The sequence below is a fragment of the Aquarana catesbeiana genome, linkage group LG07, assembly GCF_042186555.1.
Source record: "Aquarana catesbeiana isolate 2022-GZ linkage group LG07, ASM4218655v1, whole genome shotgun sequence".
In the NCBI taxonomy this organism is placed as follows: Eukaryota; Metazoa; Chordata; class Amphibia; order Anura; family Ranidae; genus Aquarana; species Aquarana catesbeiana.
The window spans coordinates 242,080,228-242,090,522 of NC_133330.1; positions in this window are offsets into that span (position 1 = coordinate 242,080,228).

A 10,295-nucleotide genomic window follows, 5' to 3' on the forward strand; every position below is an offset into this window, starting at 1 on the left:
CGTACCAGAGGCAATAAATCACTATGCAAACTGGTTTCAGTTGATAATTATTATTTTTCTTGTTAATTTACAGACCTGTTCTGATGGTCATGATAAGGCCTTTAGGCAGGGATGGACTGGCCATCGGGACTACCGGGAGATTCCCGGTGGGCCGATGGCTCAGTGGGCCAGTTTCAGAGACAGGGAAGGAGAGATACATAGCGCCAAATGTAGCATTAAAACAACTTTTAATCCACTTAAAAAACGTTACTGACAAAGTAGGGTGAAAGGCATTGAAACACTGGCAAGAATCCAGGCTTGTCAACAATTTGAATTAGGAGTGGCCACCGGGAACCGATCGGGCCAGTAGATGCAGAGCGCATCGGTGTGTACTACTACTTCCTGGTGGCGGAGGAATGATGGCCTGAAGGATGCGTCACCTCCCACATCTTGCATCATTTCCGGATGATGACATCACGTCCGCCCCATCATGCGTTCCACCGCTACCAGGAAGTAGTAGTACACACCGATGCTCTGCATCTACTGGCCCGTTCGGTTCCCGGTGGCGGCTCCTAATTCAGATCACAGTGTCTCAATGCCTTTCACCCTACTACCTTTGTCAGTAACGTTCTTTAAGTGGAATACAAGTTGTTTTAATGCTACAATTGGCGCTGTGTATCTCTCTCTCCTCCCCTGTCACGTTGTGTGTTGGGGGGGTTACAGAGCTGGGTTGGAGGTGCCCATCAAGTCATGTAGTCGCACTGCATCTGCCATCTGGTGACAAGTGACTTGGCAGGATACAGGCGACGGGGCAAGTGATATGCGGCATCTGGTGGCAGGCGACGTGGCAAGTGACAAGCTGCCTCTGCTGACAAATGACGTGGCAAGTGACGTTTTGCATCTGGTGGCAGGTAACGTGGCAAGTGACATGTGGCATCTGGTGGCAGGCAATGGTGGCAAGTGACATGCAGCACCTGGTGGCAGGCGACGTGGCAAGTGACACGCTGCATCTGGTGGCAGGCGATGTGGCAAGTGACACGCTGCATCTGGTGGCAGGCGATGGTGGCAAGTGACACGCTGCATCTGGTGGCAGGCGACGTGGCAAGTGACACGCTGCATCTGGTGGCAGGCGATGGTGGCAAGTGACATGCAGCACCTGGTGGCAGGCAATGTGGCAAGTGACATGCAGCATCTGGTGGCAGGCGACGTGGCAAGTGACAAGCTGCCTCTGCTGACAAGTGACGTGGCAAGTGACGTTTTGCATCTGGTGGCAGGTAACGTGGCAAGTGACATGCGGCACCTGGTGGCAGGCGACGTGGCAAATGACAAGCTGCCTCTGCTGACAAGTGACGTGGCAAATGACATTCTGCATCTGGTGGCAGGCAACGTGGCAAATGACAAGCTGCCTCTGCTGACAAGTGACGTGGCAAGTGACATTCTGCATCTGGTGGCAGGTAACGTGGCAAATGACATGCAGCATCTGGTGGCAGGCGATGTGGCAAGTGACAAGCTGCTTCTGCTGACAAGTGCCGTGGCAAGTGAAACACTGCATCTGGTGGCAGGCAACGTGGCAAATGACAAGCTGCCTCTGCTGACAAGTGACGTGGCAAGTGAAACACTGCATCTGGTGGCAGGCGATGTGGCAAGTGAGGTGGCAGGTGACACACTCAAGGCTCCCACTGATTCTGCATTACGGTGAGTTGAACTATTTCATGTTATATTACAATGTAATAATAGAAATAATGCGCTTCAATCATCCTGACACCATATGAACCATGGTGCCGAGAAGATTGAAGCGCCAACACCAGGTTTTTGGAGTAAAGTGGGCCGGTCTGGATGAAGTCCAGGGCCAAATTTTTGTCCCAGTCCAGCCCTGCCTTTAGGACACTCATTACATATTTTCAGTACTAAAATAAATGAAGAGTTTTGAAGTCTTTTGGAACTGCGTGCAGCACAAAATATAGCAAACACTAAAATTACAAGCAGTGACAATGCACATGGTTTAGCACAGAATGTTTTAAGTGATACATTAAAGCGTTAAAGGGCCATCACAAATTGCTCATGAGGCAGTGAAAGCTTTTCTTTGAAATATAAGCGGGAATGATTACAGTCAATGAAATAAAATCATACTGCTTGCATATAATGGCTGTCACATATTTCAAAATATCATGCACGAAAGGCCTTGTTATCATTAACAATGTGTTTCTTCATAAGATTCCCTTTGAAGGAGCTGGCAAAATGCAATACATAATTATGTCACTGATGCCTAATTAGATGCCATGAAATGACACCGGCATGTTTTCAGCGCTGGAGAGAAAACTTTTCCAATTATATGTTTGATGTGTATTTCTGTATATACATTTGATTCCTGGTTATGTTGCCTGGCATATACAGAGCTCTTTTCTGCTAATGGAATAATTAGTTGTAAGCCGATATAGCAAGTTTGATACTCACAGCCACAACACACTGAGCAAAACCGCTGTATCTCAATTTTCAACAGCAGTATTAACTTTCAGTGGATTACTGCATGAAAGAAATTTTAATTATTTGGCACTGTAAGTGCAGTTTATCATTTATTTTATTAAAAAAAAAACTATTTGTTATAGTTATCCATATATGTTATGGTTTCCATTTGTCCTCGTTTCCTGGGAAACAGTCATACCCAGAATTGGCTGCAAGCATGATCCTGTCTCAACCCCAAGATAGCCCAACATTGCATTGCAGTTTGCAGCCAATACTTATTCAGACCTCAGATACAGTGGCATTTATAGAGCAGAGGAAAGTTTGTCCTAACATCCTCTGTGGCTCTGATGTGCAGTGTCACATGACACTGCTGAGGACTTAGTAAAGGGAAAAAAACTGCGCTCAAAATAATATAACAGTGAAACAAATATTAAAAGATAAACTAAAATGATAAAAAATATCCAGTATGCAGCAGCTTATTGTGAGATATGCACAAAAAAGAATACGGAAGAGAGAAGCTGCGCTGCTTGAAGGTATTTATCAAACAATTGCTTGTAGATAACAGGTATTCAATGACAGTCCAATTCCGATTGGAAACAAACACCAAAGTGAGCTTGATCAAACAAAATGTGCCACCACCTTAAGAAAAACCTGCATACCAGCTGGCAAGCAAAACCGGGTGGATGGCTTAAACCCAGCCAGGGCCTTTGCTTGTGCAGAAGATCATCTGGTAAGCTGTAATTTGAATGGCTGCATGGATATTCCAAACGCTCCTGGCACCGTACGACTCGGATTTAGAGGCCCATTACCCCAGCCATATATAAGGAAAAGAAACCATCCATAGCGTAATATTGCCTCAAACAATGTTTAATAAAAATAGAGTATTGCACTTACATATGAAAGGTTAAGATTGCGCATATACAGCAGAGCCATGGCTACATACAAGAACCTGTCCTAACGAGACTGCGTGGTGATCTCAGCACGTATCCTCCTCCAGACGCGTTTCGTCATATGTGACGTCAATGGGGAATGGGTAGGGTGCCGATCCACCACCTTATAAACAAAACACCAGACCTCGTTCTGAGGTCTGGAGTAACAAAATGCCATCTTAGGTGTGGGCAACCCATCCTCAATTACAAGCGATGTGTTGGAAAAACAAAAGAAAAAAGGAAAATAGAAAAAAGAGAGGAAGAACTTACATCAAGACAATAACAATTCTGTCTAAATGCAAGTACCAATAATAATAAGATCGAATCAACTGGGGACCGACTTGTATTAATATTATTTTACATGATATAAATTTCATTAGAGGGCACGAAGATGATATTCAAGATAACCCAGAATGTATTTCATTTAACAATAATTCAAAAAATATTAAAAATAGTTATTATATTGTGAATGTGAAAATGTGAAAAAAAAAAAATATATATATATATATATATATATATATATATATAATAAAACATACACATGTATTAAAAAATTACAGTCACATGATTAAGTCAAGCGACCAATAGTGAAAAAAAATTTTTTTGGTTTAAGATTTAAAAATGAAAAATGAAAAAAAAAATTTGAATATATTACGTAGTGAAAAAAAATATATATACAAAATATATAAATATATTATATAGTGAAAAAATATTATATATGAAAAAAATGATGATTAGAGCTAGATCAACCTGCTAATAACAAGCAGGATGAACATGCTGTGTACCTATCTATGTGAACACCTAAAATGCAAAGTGAATATGATTACATCAACGCAAGCCTAGACAATATTGACTAATTTGATAAATGGAATTATTGTCAGATAAATATCCCATTTTAGTTGATAATAAAAAAAATACAATAAAAAATGTTGAATAAAAAATATTTAAAAAAAATGTAAAATTTGTTCAAAAATAAATAAATTCATCTGAAAAAAAATATGTAAAATTTGTTCAAAAATAAATAAATTCATCTGGAATTAAGAGTGATAAACATGTATGCCCAGCACATACTGTCGATTAACACAGCCCCCAATATTAATAATTAATATAAACCCACCAGCATGACTCAGATCAAGTTCACATCAACAAAAAACAACTAGGAATTATCAAAGAAAGCATTGACATCGACATCAATGTTTATTCCGTAGGGTACATATGTCCTCACCTTATGTATCCACAAGATTTCAAGTTTAGAGATTTCTCGTACTAGTGAACTATCCCTCCAATTAGGGCTGAATTTATCAATCCTCAAAAAAGCATATTGGAGGGATCCCTATTGTGTACTAGATGGTAGTGCTTTGACACTGAGTGATTTTTGGATCCGACCTTAATGTTTGTAATAGGCTTGTTGAGCCGAACCTGCAAGGGGCCTTTAGTTCTTCCTATATATTGCAGCCCACAAGGGCCCATAGTGGAACAGGTGATAAAAGGGGTGATGGCATGTTGTATGTTGTAGACTCAAACTTAGTGGTTCTTCTGTTTGAACAGCTATTAAAAGAGCATACGCGGCATCTTCTACATTGATAGAATCCAGTCAGTTGATCAAAGAAGGACAATTTACTGGTAGGGGATTCAAAGATATTAGGAGCCATTCTATTTCTAAGTGAAGATGCTCCCTTAAAAACCATCTGAGGTTTTTCTGATAAGACACCTTTCAGAATTCTATCGTAATTGACAATGTGCCAGTGTCTCGAAATGATCTGTTTTATACTCTTATGTTGAAGTGAATATGTGGTCACAAAAGGGACCCCTGAATCCGAATAAGCATTAGATCAGGGGGGTTTCTCTTGGAGTAAAAGCTCCCTATCCATCCCTTGTATATCATTAAGCACAGGTGTTAAAGAATCCATAGTGTACCCCTTCTCAAGAAATCTACTAGTAAGAATAGTAGCTTGTGTAGAAAACACATGTGGATCAGAACAATTCCTTCGTAATCTCATATACTGGCTTTTTAGGTATTGAATTAAGCCAGGGACGGTGATGATAGCTATCCATTGAGATGTAGGAATTGCGATCAGTTGCCTTAAAAAAAGTGGACGTAGACATAATGCCATCCTTAATGGTCAACGTAAGGTCCAAAAAATGTATCTGTGACTGGCTCATTTCATAGCTCAAATGTATGCCATACTCATTTGAGTTCAAGGAGGACATAAATTCCTTCAATTCATGCAATTCCTGCAATTCACACTGCTGAGGACTTACCCCTCACTGTACTCTGCTGCTGTATGTGAGTCCTGGTAAGTGAAATACGTGGGATGGGGTAGATATTTGCACTGTGGGATATTTGCACTGTACTCACTTTTATTGCCAACGGTTTAGACATTATTGGCTGTGTGTTGAGTTATTTTGATGAGGACAGCAAATTTACACTGTTATACAAGCTGTACACTCACTACTTTACATTGTAGCAAAGTGTCATTTCTTCAGTGTTGTCACATGAAAAGATATAGTAAAATATTTACAAAAAATTGACGGGTGTACTCACTTTTGTGACATACTGTAAACTGTATATACATGGTCTAGCGGGAGCATTTTCAAGAGAGGAAACTGTACTGGTACATCTCCTTGTCCCTGTTCTCGACACTACGCAGCAGCATAATTCTGTAAACAGATCAGGGTACAGGGCCAGTTTCATTGGGGGGGCCTGGGGAGTCGTCCCTGCTGGAAGAACATTGTTATTATTGCTAGCAGCTGTAACTGCTGGCAATAATTACATGCTAAAAAACTGACATGCTGTTTGTACCCAAGTCGATTGATGGATCGACTTGGGTACAGTCAGCCTACCAATAAAGGGGTTCAATCTCCGCTGACCCAGTCGAGATTCATCCAACTATGGTTAGCTTTAGAAATATCTTATTAACAAGTTTGTGTAAATGACACATTTTCTTTCCTGCATTTTCCAAAAACTTGTGGCAAAAAATGACATTTTCAAAAGACCCACTATGCTTTTCAGAAAACACCTTGAGGTGTTTGTTTTTCAAAACGGGGTAGTTTTGTGGGTGTTCCTCCGGTCCGGGCACTTCAGGGACTGAAGAAATATGATAGTCAGGAAATTAGATGCATAATTCATGCTCCTTAAAGCCCAACGATGCTCCTTGGATTTTGCGCCTCTCTATGCATCTAGGCTGTGGAAAAGTCTCTCACACGTGGTATCCCCAAACTCGGAAGGAATAGCAGAATGTGTTTTGGGCTTTAAAGGGATTGTAAAGGTTCGTGTTTTTTCACCTTAATGCATCCTATGCATTAAGGTGAAAAAACACCTGGCAGTAATCGGCCCCTAGCCTTCCCGTTTTACTTACCTGAACCCCTTCATCTCTTCGACCAGGGACACGCTGCCTCTCCCTCCATGGCGTACCGGTTCTTGATTGGATAGATTGATAGCAGTGCAGCCATTGGTTCCCACTGCTGTCAATCAAATCCAATGACCCGGGGGCGGGGCCGAGCCCGGCATTCTGTGTCTATAGATGCAAATGCTGGACTAGGGAGCACGCCTGCAAGGTAACCCACTCAGGGAAGCACTTCTCTGAGGGGGTCATAAGATGTGGGCAGGAGCCGTGAGAGCCGCCAGGGGGACCCCAGAAGAGAAGGGCCACTTTGTGCAAAACGAGCTGCACAGTGGAGGTAAGTATGATATGTTTGTTATTTTAAAATATAAGAAACGAACCCTTACAATCACTTTAATTGTAAGCAGGCATATGCTGTGTGTGATAAATAGCTTTTTAAAATTACAACTTTGGAAACAAAAATATATTTTTTTAGTTTCTTAATTTTCCAAACAATTGTGACAAAAATTACAACTTCAAAAAACTCACCATGCCTCTTACTAAATATCTTGAACTGTCTACTTTCCAAAAGGGGTCATTTGTAGTATTTGTACTTTTGGCATTTTAAGAAATAAGACAGGCAGTCAGTACATCAATTTTCAAATATAGTGCCTTGAAAAACTATTCATACCCCATGAAATTTTCCCCATTTTGTCATGTTACAACAAAGATCGTAAATGTATTTTATTGGGATTTTATGTGATAGACCAACACAAAGTGGCACATAATTGTGAAGTGGAAGCAAAATGATTGGTTTCAACATTTTTTACAAATAAATATGTAAAAAGTGTGGTGTGCATTTGTATTAATCCCCCTGAGTCAATACTTTGTAGAACCACCTTTGGCTGCAATTACAGTTGAAAGTCTTTTTGGGGATGTCTCTACCAGCTTTGCACATCTAGAGAGTGATATTTTTGCCCATTCATATTTACAAAATAGCTCAAGCTCTGTCAGATTGGATGGAGAGCGTCTGTGAACAGCAATTTCCAAGTCTTGCCACAGATTCTCAATTGGATTTAGGTCTGGACTTTGATTGGGCCATTCTAACACAGGAATATGCTTTATTCTAAACCATTCCATTGTAGCTCCGGCTGTATGATTAGGTTCGTTGTCCTGCTGGAAGGTGAACCTCCGCATCAGCCTCAAGTCTTTTGCAGACTCTTAACAGGTTTTCTTATAAGATTGCCCTGTATTTGGCTCCATCCATCTTACCATCAACTCTGATGAGCTCCCCTGTCCCTGCTGAAGAAAAGCATTCCTACAACATGATGCTGCCACCACCATGTTTCACTGTGGGGATGGTGAGTTCAGGGTGATGTGGTGATGTGCAGCGTTTTCTGCCACACATAGGGTCCTTCTTTTATGCCAAAAAGTTCAATTATGGTTTCATCTGACCAGAGCACCTTCTTCCACATGTTTGCTGTGTCCCCCACATGTCTTTTCGCAAACTGCAAACCAACTTCTTCTGGCTTTCTTTCAACAATGGCTTTCTTTTTGCCACTCTTCCCTAAAGGCCCTGATTTGTGGAGTGCACGACTAATAGTTGTCCTGTGGACAGATTCTCCCACTTGAGCTGTGGATCTCTGCAGCTCCTCCAGAGTTACCATGGGCCTCATGGCTGCTTCTCTGATTAATGCTCTCCTTGCCGGCCTGGCAGTGGATGGCCATGTCTTGGTAGGTTTGCAGTTGTGCCATACACTTTTCATTTTCGGATGATGGATGGAACAGTGCTCCGTGAGATGTTCAAAGCTTGGGATATGTTTTTAGAACCCAACCCTGCTTTAAACTTCTCCACAACTTTATCCCTGACCTGTCTGGTGTGTTTCTTGTCCTTCATGATGCTGTTTGTTCACTATGGTTCTCTAACAAACCTCTGAGGGCCTCACAGAACAGCTATATTTATACTGAGATTAAATTACACACAGGTGGACTTTATTTACTAATTAAGTGACTTCTGAAGGCAAATGGTTCCACTAGATTTTAGTTAGTGGTATCAGAGTAAAGGGGGCTGAATACAAATGCACGCCACTTTTTTCAGATATTTATTTGTAAAAAAAATTTGAAAACCATTTATCGTTTATCTTCCACTTCACAATTATGTGCCACGTTGTGTTGGTCTATCACACAAAACCCCAATAAAATACATTTACATTTTTGGTTGTAACATGACAAAATGTGGAAAATTTCAAGGGATATAAATACTCTTTCAAGGCACTGTATACTGTATATACCATAGTTTTTATACTCTATAAGTTTTACACAGACTAAATCATATACACTGATTTGTTTTTTGTTTTTTTTAGCAAAGAAACATAGCAGAATACATTTTGGCCTAAATGTATGAAGAAAGTTTATTTATTTGCAAAGTTTTATAACAGAAACCAAGATTTTTTTTAAAACTATTCTGTCTTATTCCTTTATATAGCAAAAAATAAAAAAACTGGTGGTGATAAATACCACCAAAAGAAAGCTCTATCTGTCTCAAAAATAAAATATATTGACTGAGTACTTGTCATTCAAAATGTGACAGTGCTGAAAACTGAAAAATGGCCTGGTCAGAAAGTGGGTTAAACAGTCTGGTCTTGAAGTGGGTAAAGTAAGAACCTTAGCAGTATTTCACTTGCTTGTCTTGAAAAATCTCTAAGATCCAGTAATTTAGCAATTTTTTACGGAGCCAAATCGGCAAAGAGCTATTAGTCATGTATAGTGCAGACCCGGGATTGGTCTGGCTGTTTTGTTCAAGGTTCTATTCTCTGATAGGCACACAACAGCCAGGCACACAGTAGTTCACAGTCACTCAAGTCAGAAAACAGGCTGTACATGTCTTTCTGAAGTTTATTATGCTGAAAGAAGTGGGATAGGTTGAGGGTGAGTCTTGGGATACTCCAAAAAAAGTTCTAACAAACCGGTAATGGAGGACTCTAAATCTGCTCCTTCAGGGTGAGAACCACCCTCTTCAATGTGAAGGGTAACTATATTCTAAACTCAACGGAGTATAATCCTGGATGTACCACTGTAAGCTCTCCCAAATAGGGCAGTTAAAAAGTCTCTAGAATCCACATGGCAGGTAGTCACTGTTTTCTGTATACTGTGTTACCACCTGAAGCATCAGTCAGCTTCTGTACTTGTTGCCTGTGCCCTGGATCCTCAGATGGACTTTTTGCATGTTTTCTAGGCCAGAGGTCTGTGAACTCAGGCAGGAGCTGGGACCCCAAAAATAATTAATTGAAGCTGCAGGTAGTCTCTCAGGGATGCCACAGCCCTCAGGCTAGGTCTTACTCCCCCTTGAGCAGGAGGAAGCTATTCTAGCCCCAGCCTATCCCTCTCATCCTCTGCTGGTCACTCACTCTCCAGGGATTGGCTGGAGAGACATGAATATGCAGACCAGGGTCAGAGCTCCACCCACTGTATCCCAGAGTTTAATTCGGAGCAGGGAAAAGTAGCTGAGCCTGCACCAGAACCCAGAACAGACACTAACAAACAATTACTGCTCTCCCTGATTACATGGAGGCCAAAAACAAAATTTACCTAACACTAGTAG